This window comes from Pristiophorus japonicus, unplaced genomic scaffold (assembly GCF_044704955.1).
Source record: "Pristiophorus japonicus isolate sPriJap1 unplaced genomic scaffold, sPriJap1.hap1 HAP1_SCAFFOLD_262, whole genome shotgun sequence".
NCBI classification, from domain to species: domain Eukaryota; kingdom Metazoa; phylum Chordata; class Chondrichthyes; family Pristiophoridae; genus Pristiophorus; species Pristiophorus japonicus.
The window spans coordinates 74994-88649 of NW_027252362.1; the positions used below are offsets into that span (position 1 = coordinate 74994).

Here is a 13656-nt window from a genome sequence, read left to right on the forward strand (position 1 = left end):
AAGCAAAGAAACGGTGAATCCAACTGTCCCTGTAAGCATTTAGTTCCCATTTAATCACAGGAATATCCGCAGTCAGGAGCTGAAAAGGAATTCAAACCTAATACCGGCTTCGGGACAATGAGAATACTTTGTCACAGACAAGGCACCGGAAAGCTGGAAGGTAGATCACATCGGTTGTGGGAGAGCTGGTTGGCGGTGACATGGAAGTGTCTGCAGTGTGCAGAACCAGACTGCTTCCACACATCCACAATGAATGTCCCTCCATTTATTTGGGAAAAGTACAACTGAGAGTGGACAAGTTCCATCCCGGTCGGAGCAATCTGAAGCTTTAACTGACTGACACCCTGGTTTGGGATGCCTTGCACCTTCTATCTCCATCAGTCTCTGTGGCGCAATGGGTTAGCGCGTTCGGCTATTAACCGTAAAGGTTGTTGGTTCGAGCCCAACCAGGGACGAAGTGTTTAACTGTTTTTCCCCGAGTATTCGGTGCCGCACAGTCCCAGGTTGTCATTGTGCGTTTTGGCTGCACGAATCTATTCCGCAAATGTTGCCAGAGGTGTTGTTATCCAATTAGTTCCCACTCCAATATTTTATGAGCATTCAGTTCAAGTAAAACAATAACAATTTTTTACATGGATCATGTTCCTCCATCCAGCACATTAGAAATAAATTATGTTATTGGGTTTAAAGAAACTGGTGGAAATTGATTCGATTGGTACATATATAGAACTGGAACTACGGTCTCAAGTGCTCCTCCTATCAAGTATAGACACACACACAATCAATAGTTTTACAACTGAGTCATAAACACTTACAATTTTAAACCATTCTCATACAGCGTGTAAATGAGATAGGGATAAAACTTCATCACATTTAAAGAGAAAATGAATGATTGAGGATACCACTGTTCCTCAGTAATTATATTATTATTTATTTTATTCTGAAGAAGGTTATCGGCTAATTAACGGTGATTAAAAGAATTCTTACTTTTGCACGTTGGCTGCATGTCGTCAATTTTATCAGGTTTTGAATTTCAAAATGGGTTACAATGCTGGTTGAATACATGACCCCAAAGTCTTTTTGGGATCACAGGTTGAGTCTCTCTGGTGGTTTATGCTTTCTTGTAGAGCGCCTGAGTTGGCGCTCCGGTTGTTGGGTGCTGGCCTGTGTGTCTGCTGTTTGCGGTGCCTCAGGCCTATCCGGACTGCCCACAGTGACTGGGCTCTCCTCCCTTTGGTTCCGGTGTTCGGTCACCTGTGCTGGAGTGAACTCTGTATCGTGTTCTTCCTCTGCTTCTTCTATGGGGTTGCTGAACCTCCTTTTTGTTTGATCCACGTGTTTGCGGCAGATTTGTGCATTGGTTAGTTTAACTACCAGAATCCTATTGCCCTCTTTGGCAATCACAGTGCCTGCGAGACATTTAGGCCCTGCAGTGTAGTTGTGGACAACAACAGGGTCGTTTACACCAATATATCGTGCCCCCGCATTCCTGTCATGGTAGTTATATTTTGATTGGAGCCTGCTCTCAACAATTTCTTTCATGGTGTGGTGTATAAGGGATAACGGCATTTGAGCATCCTTATCATTAGCAGCCCTGCGGGTGGAACCCCTGTGAGCGAGTGTGGTCGGGATCTATTGGCCAACAGGTGGCGTGATAAGTGGCTTTGTAGGGAACCCCCTTGGATTCTGAGCATCCCCTGTTTGATTATCTGCACTTTTCGTTCTGCCTGGCCGTTTGAGGCTGGCTTGAACGGTGCCTTTCTGACATGGTTAATTCCATTGGCTGCCATGAAGTCCTGGAATTCAGTGCTTGTGAAGCACAGGGCATTGTCGCTGACCAAGATGTCCGGTAGACCGTGGGCAGCGAACATTGCCCGGAGACTTTCTACCGTGGCAGAGGATGTGCTTGAATTTAAAATGTCACACTTGATCCATTTAGAGTGAGCGTCGACTACAACCAAATACATTTTTCCGATGAAAGGACCTGTGTAGTCATCATGGATGCGTGACCAAGGCTTGGCGGGCCATGGCCAGGGGCTAAGGGGGGCTTACCTGGGCGCATTGCCCAGCTGGGAACACATGTTGTACCTGCGAACACAAACTTCCAGATCTGCATCTGTCCCTGGCCACCAAACGTGTGACCTGGCAATTGCCTTCATCATGACAATGCCCGGATGCTCATTGTGGAGTTCTCTGATGAACACCTCTCTGCCCATCTGGGGCAGGACTACGCAGTTTCCCCACAGTAGGCAATCGGCCTGAATCGAGAGTTCATCCCTGCCCCTGTGAAATGGTTTAAATTCCTCAGGGCATGCCCTGTACGTGGCTGCCCAGTCCCCATTCAGGGCACATTTCTTGACTAGAGACAATAGCGGGTCTCTATTTGTCCAGACTTTAGTCTGACGGGCTGTCACGGGTGAGCCATCGCTTGTGAATGCTTCAACAGCCATGACCATCTCAGCACCATGCTCGGTAGCACCCCTTAGTGGTGGCTGGTGGGAGCCTGCTGAGTGCATCGGCGCACTTTTCAGTGCCCGGTCTGTGCCGAATTGTGTCGTCATCGGTGGCGAACGTGAGTGCCCACCTCTGTATGCGGGCCGATGCGTTTGCATTTATGACCTTGTTGTTGGCCAATAGTGACGTCAGGGGTTTGTGATCTGTCTCCAGCTCAAATTTCCTGCCAAACAGGTACTGGTGCATTTTCTTTACATCATATACACATGCGAGCGCCTCCTTTTCTATCATCCCGAGGCCCCTTTCTGCCTGGGACAGACTTTTGGAGGCATAAGCTACCGGCTGTAACTGACCCTTGGCATTGACAGGCTGCAACACACACCCGACACCATAGGACGACGCATCGCACGTTAACACAAGTTTCTTACATGGGTCATATCGCGTGAACAGATTGTTGGAACATAACAATATGTGTGCTCTATTAAAAGCCCTTTCCTGGCTGTCCCCCCAGACCCATTCCCGACCTTTGCTTAGGAGCACGTGTAGCGGCTCTAGCAGCGTGCTCAATTTGGGAAGAAAGTTACCAAATAGTTGGGGAGCCCCAGGAACAAACGCAGCTCCGTCGTGTTACGGGGTCTGGGTGCTCTCTGGATCGCTTCCGTCTTGGACGCAGTAGGGCTCATCCCGTCTACTCCTACCCTCATCCCCAGGAATTCTACCTCTGGAGCTAGGAAGATGCACTTCGCCTTTTTCAGTCGCAGCCCTACCCGGTCCAGTCTGCGCAGCACCTCCTCCAGGTTGTGGAGGTGTTCTTCAGTCACGTAACCCGGGATGAGGATGTCGTCCTGAAAAACCATCGTCCCTGGAATCGACTTGAGGAGGCTTTCCATATTTCATTGGAAGATCGCGGCGGCCGAGCGAATCCCGAACGGACATCTGTTGTACTCAAACAACCCCTTGTGTATCGTGATGGTGGTCAGCTTCTTCAACACTCTCGCCAGCTCCTGGGTCATGTAAGCTGAGGTCACGTCCAATTTTGAAAAAAGTTTTGCCACCGGATAGCATCGCAAAGAGGTCCTCCGCTCTCGGTAGCGGGTACTGGTCTTGGAGTGACACCCGATTGATGGTGGCCTTGTAATCACCATATATCCTGACCGACCCATCCGCATTGAACACCGGTACAATCGGGCTCGCCCAGTCACTGAATTCGACTGGCAAAATGATACCTTCCCTCAGCAGGCGGTTCAATTCACCTTCTATCTTTTCCCACATCACGTACGGCACCGCTCTGGCCTTGTGGTGTCCTGGCCTGGTTTTCGGGTTTATGTGAATCACTCCCTTGGCCCCCATGAAAGTGCCAATGCCGGGTTGAAATAATGAGTCAAATTTGTGCAGGATCTGTGAGCATGAAACTCGCTCCACAGAGGTAATAGCATTAACATTGCCCCATTTCCAGTTCATGACAGCAAGCCAACTCCTCCCCAGTAGTGCGGGACCGTCCCCCGGGACAACCCAGAGTGGCAACCTGTTCTCCGAATCTTTGTGGGTCACGATTGTCGTGGCGCTGCCAAGCACCGGAATGATCTCCTTGGTATATGTCCGTAGCTGTGCGTCAATCGGTGATAATTTTGGCCCTACTGGCCTTGGACGCCCACAACTTTTCAAACTATTTGTTACCCATCAGGGACTGGCTAGCCCCGTGTCTAGCTCCATTGATACTGGGATGCCACTGAGGAGCACTTTCATCATTATCGGTGGCGTCCTGGTGTATGAACTGTATACGTGCTCGACATGAACTCACTGAACTTCAGCTTCCAGCGATTTCCCCCAGCGTTCATTTCTGCAATTTCTGTAGGCATTTTGCGCATCTCTGCAACCTCCGGCTGAGTTTGTGCCTCCATGCCTCCAACATGAGCTGTTGTTGGAAACAAAACATCCCTTGCTAGTCAATCGTCCCTGACTACCCCTGTGACTGTCCTTGAGTGTGCCATTAACAGGTGTTGATGGCCCCATTACTGGCCACATTGTCCCTTGCAATGGCGTGAATCGCCGTTCAGCTTGCCATTATCTCTGTCGAACTCCCCCTCTGGGTTCGACTACATGTTGGGGCATACCCGATTGCCCTTGTCTGCCTGTAGAACTGTGTGCTGCTTCAACAATGTTGATTCTCTGTCCCAACCATTCCTTAACACAGTATCTCTCGTCTATTCTGCTAGCGGCCATGCTCACGTGGTTTAAATCCCAGTTTCTCGTCGCCATTGATACATCCTTACTATACAGTATAAATGCACACGGGGCCCATACTTGAGAGGTCAGTCTGTGGCCTGTCCTTTATTGCTTAGCACTCAAGTGATGGAAGTGGGTGGAGCTTCCCCTTTTATACCAAGGTCCAGGTTAGAAGTGTCTCCCACAAGTTCACCACCTAGTGATCATTGTTCTCACAGTGTGCAACTGAGGTCAGATTATATATGGGTTACAATGTTGGTTGAATACATGACAATAAGCACTTAAAATTTTAAACCATTCTCCTAAAATACAGTGTGTAAACGAGATAGAGATAAAAGTTCATCACATGTAAAGAGAAAATTAATGATTGAAGCTAGTAAAAGATCCTCTCGGAATAACTGATCACAGTATGGTTGAATTTGTAATACAGATTGAGGGTGAGGAAGTAGTGTCTCAAACGAGCGTACTATGCTGAAACAAAGGGGACTACAATGGGATGAGGGCAGAGTTGGCTAAAGTAGACTGGAAACACACACTAAACGGTGGCACAATTGAGGAACAGTGGAGGACTTTTAAGGGGCTCTTTCATAGTGCTCAACAAAAATATATTCCAGTGAAGAAGAAGGGCGGTAAGAGAAGGGATAACCAGCCGTGGATAACCAAGGAAATAAAGGAGAGTATCAAATTAAAAACCAATGCGTATAAGGTGGCCAAGGTTAGTGGGAAAATAGAAGATTGGGAAAATTTTAAACGACAGCAAAGAATGACTAAGAAAGCAATAAAGAAAGGAAAGATAGATTACAAAGGTAAACTTGTGCAAAGCATAGAAATGGATAGTTAAAGCTTTTACCGATATATAAAACGGAAAAGAGTGACTAAAGTAAATGTTGGTCCCTTCGAAGGTGAGAAGGGGGATTTAATAATGGGAATCTATATGGGTAGATCATCAGAATACCAAAGGGCAAAAAACGTTAGTGGGAGTTGTGTACAGACCTCCAAACAGTAGTAGTGATGTTGGGGATGGCATCAAACATGAAATTAGAGGTGCGTGCATTAAAGGTGCAGCAGTTATAACGGGTGACTTTAATATGCACATAGATTGGGTTAACCAAACTGGAACTAATACGGTGGGGGAGGATTTCCTGGAGTGCATAAGGGATGGTTTTTTAGACCAATATGTCGAGGAACCAACTAGGGGGGAGGCCATCTTAGACTGGGTGTTGTGTAATGAGAGAGGATTAATTAGCAATCTCGTTGTGCGAGGCCCCTTGGGGAAGAGTGACCATAATATGGTGGAATTCTGCATTCGGATGGAGAATGAAACAGTTAATTCAGAGACCATGGTCCAGAACTTAAAGAAGGGTAACTTTGAAGGTATGAGGCGTGAATTGGCTAGGATAGATTGGCGAATGATACTGAAGGGGTTGACTGTGGATTGGCAATGGCAGACATTTAGAGACCGCATGGATGAACTACAACAATTGTACATTCCTGTCTGGCATAAAAATAAAAAAGGGAAGGTGGCTCAACCGTGGCTATCAAGGGAAATCAGGGATAGCATTAAAGCCAAGGAAGTGGCATACAAATTGGCCAGAAATAGCAGCGAACCCAGGGACTGGGAGAAATTTAGAACTCAGCAGAGGAGGACAAAGGGTTTGATTAGGGCAGGGAAAATGGAGTACGAAAAGAAGCTTGCAGGGAACATTAAGACGGATTGCAAAGGTTTCTATAGATATGTAAAGAGAAAAAGGTTAGTAAAGACAAACGTAGGTCCCCTGCAGTCAGAATCAGGGGAAGTCATAACGGGGAACAAAGAAATGGCGGACCAATTGAACAATTACTTTGGTTCGGTATTCACTGAGGAGGACACAAACAACCTTCCGGATATAAAAGGGGTCGGAGGGTCTAGTAAGGAGGAGGAACTGAGGGAAATCCTTATTTGTCGGGAAATTGTGTTGGGGAAATTGATGGGATTGAAGGCCGATAAATCCCCAGGGCCTGATGGACTGCATCCCAGAGTACTTAAGGAGGTGGAAATAGCGGATGCATTGACAGTCATTTTCCAACATTCCATTGACTCTGGATCAGTTCCTATGGAGTGGAGGGTAGCCAATGTAACCCCACTTTTTAAAAAAAGAGGGAGAGAGAAAACAGGGAAAACAGGGAGAAAACAGCCTGACATCGGTACTGGGTAAAATGATGGAATAAATTATTAAGGATGTCATAGCAGTGCATTTGGAAAGAGGTAATATGATAGGTCCAAGTCAGCATGGATTTGTGAAAGGGAAATCATGCTTGACAAATCTTCTGGAATTTTTTGAGGATGTTTCCAGCAGAGTGGACAAGGGAGAGACAGTTGATGTGGTATATTTGGACTTTCAGAAGGCTTTCGACAAGGTCCCACACAAGAGATTAATGTGCAAAGTTAGAGCACATTGGATTGGGGGTAGTGTGCTGACATGGATTGAGAACTGGTTGTCAGACAGGAAGCAAAGAGTAGGAGTAAACGGGTACTTTTCAGAATGGCAGGCTGTGACTAGTGGGGTACCGCAAGGTTCTGTGCTGGGGCCACAGCTGTTTACACTGTACATTAATGATTTAGACGAGGGGATTCAATGTAGTATCTCCAAATTTGCGGATGACACTAAGTTGGGTGGCAGTGTGAGCTGCGAGGAGGATGCTATGAGGCTGCAGCGCGACTTGGATAGGGTGGGTGAGTGGGCAAATGCATGACAGATGAAGTATAACGTGGATAATTGTGAGGTTATCCACTTTGGTGGTAAAAACAGAGAAACAGACTATTATCTGAATGGTGACAGATTAGGAAAAGGGGAGATGCAAAGAGAGCTGGGTGTCATGGTTCATCAGTCATTGAAGGTTGGCATGCAGTACAGCAGGCGGTTAAGAAAGCAAATGGCATGTTGGCCTTCATAGCGAGGTGATTTGAGTACAGGGGCAGGGAGGTGTTGCTACAATTGTACAGGGCCTTGGTGAGGCCACACCTGGAGTATTGTGTACAGTTTTGGTCTCCTAACCTGAGGAAGGACATTCTTGCTATTGAGGGAGTGCAGCGAAGGTTCACCAGACTGATTCCCGGGATGGCGGGACTGACCTATCAAGAAAGATTGGATCAACTGGGCTTGTATTCACTGGAGTTCAGAAGAATGAGAGGGGACCTCATAGAAACGTTTAAAATTCTGACAGGGTTAGACAGGTTAGATGCAGGAAGAATCTTCCCAATGTTGGGGAAGTCCAGAACCAGGGGACACAGTCTAAGGGTAAGGGGGAAGCCATTTAGGACCGAGATGAGGAGGAATTTCTTCACCCAGAGAGTGGTGAACCTGTGGAATTCTCTACCACAGAAAGTTGTTGAGGCCAATTCACTAAATATATTCAAAAAGGAGTTAGATGAAGTCCTTACTACTAGGGGAATCAAGGGGTATGGTGAGAAAGCAGGAATGGGGAACTGAAGTTACATGTTCAGCCATGAACTCATTGAATGGTGGTGCAGGATAGAAGGGCCGAATGGCCTACTCCTGCACCTATTTTCTATGTTTCTATGTTTCTAAATGTGGAAATGGCTGAGACCTTAAACAATTATTTTGCTTCGGTCTTCACAATGGAAGACACAGAAACCATGCCAGAAATTGCTGGTCACAGGAATGTGGGAAGAGAGGACCTTGAAACAATCACTATCACTAGGGGGTAGTGCTGGACAGGCTAATGGGACTCAAGGTAGACAAGTCCCCTGGTCCTGATGAAATGCCAGGGTATTAAAAGAGATGGCGGAAGTTATAGCAGATGCATTCGTTATAATCTACCAAAATTCTCTGGACTCTGCGGAGATATCAGCGGATTGGAAAGCAACTAATGTAACGCCTCTGTTTAAAAAAGGGGGCAGACAAAAGGCAGATAACTATAGGCTGGTTAGTTTAACATCTGTATTCGGGAAAATGCTTGAAACTATCATGAAGGAAGAAATAGTGGGACATCAAGATCGGAATAGTGCAATCAAGAGGACGCAGCAGGGATTCATGAAGGGGAAATCATGTTTAACTAATTTATTGGAATTCTTTGAGGATATAACGAGCATGTCGGATAGAGGTGTACCGATGGATGTGGTGTATTTAGATTTTCAAAAGGCATTCGATAAGGTACCACACAAAAGGTTACTGCAGAAGATAAAGATACGCGGAGTCAGTGGAAATGTATTAGCATGGATAGAGAATTGGCTGGCTGACAGAAAGCAGAGAGTCGGGATAAATGGGCCCTTTTCGGGTTGGAAATCGGTGGTTAGTGGTGTGCCACAGGAATCGGTGCTGGGACCACAACTGTTTACAATATACATAGATGACCTGGAAGAGGGGACAGAGTGTAGTGCAACAAAATTTGCAGATGACACAAAGATTAGTGGGAAAGCAGGTTGTGTGGAGGACAGAGAGGCTGCAAAGAGATTTAGATAGGTTAAATGAATGGGCTAAGGTTTGGCAGATGGAATACAATGTCGGAAAGTGTGAGGTCATCCACCTTGGGAAAAAAAAACAGTAAAAAGGGAATATTATTTGAATGGGGAGAAATTGCAACATGCAGCGGTGCAGAGGGACCTGGGGATCCTTGTGCATGAATCACAAAAAGTTAGTTTGCAGGTGCAACAGATAATCAGGAAGGCAAATGCAATGTTGGCCTTCATTGCGAGAGGCATGGAGTACAAAAGCAGGGAGGTCCTGCTGCAACTGTATAGGGTATTGGTGAGGCCGCACCTGGAGTACTGCGTGCAGTTTTGGTCACCTTACTTAAGGAAGGATATACTAGCTTTGGAGGGGGTACAGAGACAATTCACTCGGCTGATTCCGGAGATGAGGGGGTTACCTTATGATGATAGATTGAGTAGACTGGGTCTTTACTCGTTGGAGTTCAGAAGGATGAGGGGTGATCTTGTAGAAACATTTCAAATAATGAAAGGGATAGACAAGATAAAGGCAGAGAGATTGTTTCCACTGGTCGGGGAGACTAGAACTTGGGGGCAAAGCCTCAAAATATGGGGGAGCCAATTTAAAACCGAGTTGAGAAGGAATTCCTTCTCCCAGAGGGTTGTGAATCTGTGGACTTCTCTGCCCAAGGAAGCAGTTGAGGCTAGCGCATTGAATGTATTCAAGTCACAGATAGATAGATTTTTAACCAATAGGGGAATTAAGGGTTATGGGGAGCGGGCGGGTAAGTGGAGCTGAGTCCACGGCCAGATAGCCATGATCTTGTTGAATGGCGGAGCAGGCTCGAGGGGCTAGATGGCCGACTCCTGTTCCTAATTTTTATGTTCTTATGTTCTTATGTACCACTATCCCTCAGTAACCATATTAGCATTTCTTTAATTCTGCAAAAGAAAGTTATCGGTTCATTGAACATGATTAAATGAATTAATTTTTTCACATTAGCTGCATGTTGACATTTATATAGGGCTATTAGTTTGAAAACTGTGTTGTAAATATTATCTCCCTGACCAAGAATCGAACCTGTGTTGCGGTGGTACAAGGGGTGGATTCAGTGAATCATTTGAATGTGATTTCAAGTGGCGTTTACTGTAGTATATGTCGGCACCTTGAGTAATGACTCCACAAGGCAGGGTATGATACTTAAACTGTGTAGACCTGTAGTCATTTATTTGAAGCTCCTCGAGTGAGGACACCAAGCTGTGAGCTCCTTTATATACTGGGTTGCAGGTAACCTTTCAGTCTCAAGCAGCAGCATCCTCTGGTGTAGGTAAGGTGTGTAGAGTGTAAGAGTACATTCAGTGTTGCATATCAGTGTTACAGACATCACACAGTAAACAGGCATGCATACACAACAGTTACAATCTTTTTCGGTGTGAATCAAGTGAACTGAAAATGACAATAATGTCATGAACTCCAATGATGCAGCAGTAAAACTGTCTATTGGTCCCTGGTTGTCGAGTGGTAAGGATTCAATACTCTCAACATTGTGTCCTGGATTCAATTCCCACCCTGGGAAGTTGTACTTTTAATTCAAAACCTTATAAAAAAAAGAGTTCATTTATTTTACAGATCTATATGCAAATCATGTATAAAAAATAAGAATCATTGACTTGAACATCATTAATTAATTCATAAATTATTTTGTAAATCTTTTACCATTTATTTTGCCATGAGCCTGTGAGGAACTTTTATCCCGATCTCATTGGGTTTAATTGTGGTACAAATGACGAACCGGGGGCTGGTTAAGGAAAGGTTTACGTAGTGTAGCCGTTATCATGTTCACCTCCCACATGAAATGTCCCTGGTTTGAGCCTGGGCGCTTGCTTTATTTTACAATATATTTGCTGTGAAATACATTGAACAAAAGTAGTCCCAGGTTCCGTGTCTTATGAGCAATGAACATTTTAAACCAATCTCCTAAAATACAGGGTGAGTAAAGTCAGATTTATGGATTGAGTCGGCACAACTAGAGCTTTCTGATCCAGAAGATTCGGGGGGGGCTTTAATTTGGGAGTTTAACGACTTTGAAAGGAACATTTTTGACTTGTGCAGCTTCGGTCAGAGAAATGTTTGTGAAAAGATTTTTTCACAGAAAGGGATTCAGAATTACACCTTCTGGATTAACACTTCTCTCTGGGCACTAAGTTCAGCAGTGGTTTCTGTAGTGTAGTAGTTATCACGTTCGTCTCACACACGAAACGGCCCCGGTTCGAGCCCGGGCCGAAACATCATTTTAGAATATATTTGCTTTAAAAAAATTGAAAAAAGTACCCCACGTTCCTTGACTTCTGAGCAATGAACATTTGAAACCAATTTCAAAAATTCAGAGTGTGTTAAGTCAGATAGGGTGTAAAATATCATCTATGATGAAAGCTCCTGAAATTATTACAGTTCAGTTATTGAAGTATTGACTGTAAGTCTGCAAAACAATCCGGGTGGGAATATTGGCCCAAAAATTCCGGTTGGAGGCTTCCCGCGGACAATTCCTTTCCGATCGGTGATGTTTTAATCACCCCACCTCCCACAGAGTTTAATTAATTGCATGTAATTATTTGAAAAAAGTTTGAATTAAAAAGTTACTTTCCGAACTCGGGCTCCCTCTGTGAATGCCTAACCACGAAACGAGCAGGATACACATTCAATAATTTAATTCCAGACTGCATATTTTCTTTGCTGTTTCACAATAACCAGACCTATGCTCCAAAATCTGTCTCACCGTTTCCCCGGTGTCAGTCAGAGAAGCACATGGGACTGAATCAGTGACTTTGCTTTTTCCTCCTGTCTTCTGAAGCGGCGCACGGTCCCACTCCGACAGTCAATGAGCTGTTGGGACGTTAGTGTATCCAGGCTGCGGGTGGCCACCCCGAACGCAGCAGAGGGGTTTCTGCATTAGTTCTGGGTAGAGGCAGTATTTCCCCTTCTCTCTTCCTCTTGTCTATATCCCTCGGCTTTGTTTTCTGGATTTATTCCCCCGGCCTCATTTTATGTGTTTAAAAGGCAACAAAAGATGAAGTGTGCGACACTCTGGAACAATGTCTCTCACTCAAATATATCTATTTAGTGAAGTGAAATAAAGAGCAATTAAAGAATAAGGGAGAAGCCACTGTCGCTCTTTTGACAGGAGAATAAACTCGCCCATGACTGTTCATCCACAGCAAGTTTAAACATAATCTTCCTGCACGGGATTCTTTCACGTGGAAAGCAAACGTGATAACGGCTCCACTGCGGAAACCGCTCGGAGGCAGCTGACCAGTGAATGCCTTCTGTGCTGATCGGGAATGTGTTGGCTCACCTTAAACAACTTCTGTCCCTCACTGACAGCTGTCAATCCTTCTCCGCCGCTGCCCTTTACACAAACATGTCACTGATCCCCACCCACTATCCCACATCCCCATCGTGTTATCTTCCATGTTAGCACAGTGGGGCCGCGGAAACACCTACTCTCTCCCCGCGGTTAGTGAACTCAGTCAGTCTGTAAAATTAAAGGGGAACAAGTGTCCCGCAAAGGACACGGGAAAGAAGAGAGTCTGTAACCTGGGTTTAATTGTTTGTCAAAGGCTACCCGTCCTGTTGTGTATTTCCAGCAGATTCCAACTTTCACAGGTGGAGATACCGGGGCTGGACCATGCTCCTAAAATACAATGAGGTCGGGAAAAAGTTCCTCACATACTCAGGGCAAATTAAATGATTGAAGTTCTACAATGGATTAATTAATGATGTTTAAATCAATGAATCTTTTTTCCACATGAGATGCATGTAACTCTTTCTTCTAAGGTTTTAATTTTGATGGAAATGCAATTTCCCTGGCCGGAAATCGACCCAGGGCCACGGTGGTGAGAGCGCCGAATCCTAATCACTGGACCACCAGGGAACGCTGCATTGCTGCATCGCTGCATCGTAATGCTTGGTGTCATTATTGTCCTTTTCAATCCACTTGTTTCACACCGAAACACATCGTAACCTTGATCTGAATTTAACGCCACGTGATTCTTTGAAATCACCATTAAATGATTGGGTAAAACCACTCCTTATACCACCGAAAAACAGCTTCGATTCCAGGTCAGGGCGGTAACTTCTGTAACAGCTTTTTTCAATTCAAAACCTTATAAAATTGACGACATGCAGCTAATATGAAAAAATATGAATTCATTTAATCACCGTTAAATAACCGATAACCTTTTTCAGGATGAAATAAATAATAATATAGTTACTGAGGGACAGTGGTATCTTTAGTCATTCATTTTCTCTTTACATGTGATGAATTTTTATCCCTATCTCATTTACATGCTGTATGAGAAATTGTAAGTGTTTATGACTCAGTTGTAAAACCATTGTGTGTGTGTCTATTCTTGATAGGAGGAGCACTTGAGACCGAAGTTGCAGTTCGATATATGCATCAATAGAATCAATTTTCACCAGTTGCTTTAAACCCAATAACATAATTTGTTTTGATTGGACTGGATGGAGGAACATGATCCATGTAACA

General features: G+C 45.0%; 2 non-coding genes across 2 annotated transcripts; both read left to right on the top strand.

Moving 5' to 3' along the window:
* The first annotated feature begins 380 nt into the window (after positions 1-380).
* Positions 381-455, top strand: trnan-auu (transfer RNA asparagine (anticodon AUU)). Its single transcript has one exon. It is a non-coding gene; the product is annotated as a tRNA-Asn (tRNA).
* Positions 456-11325: 10870 nt separating this feature from the next.
* On the top strand, positions 11326-11398 carry trnav-cac (transfer RNA valine (anticodon CAC)). Its single transcript has one exon. It is a non-coding gene; the product is annotated as a tRNA-Val (tRNA).
* The last annotated feature ends 2258 nt before the right edge of the window (positions 11399-13656 follow it).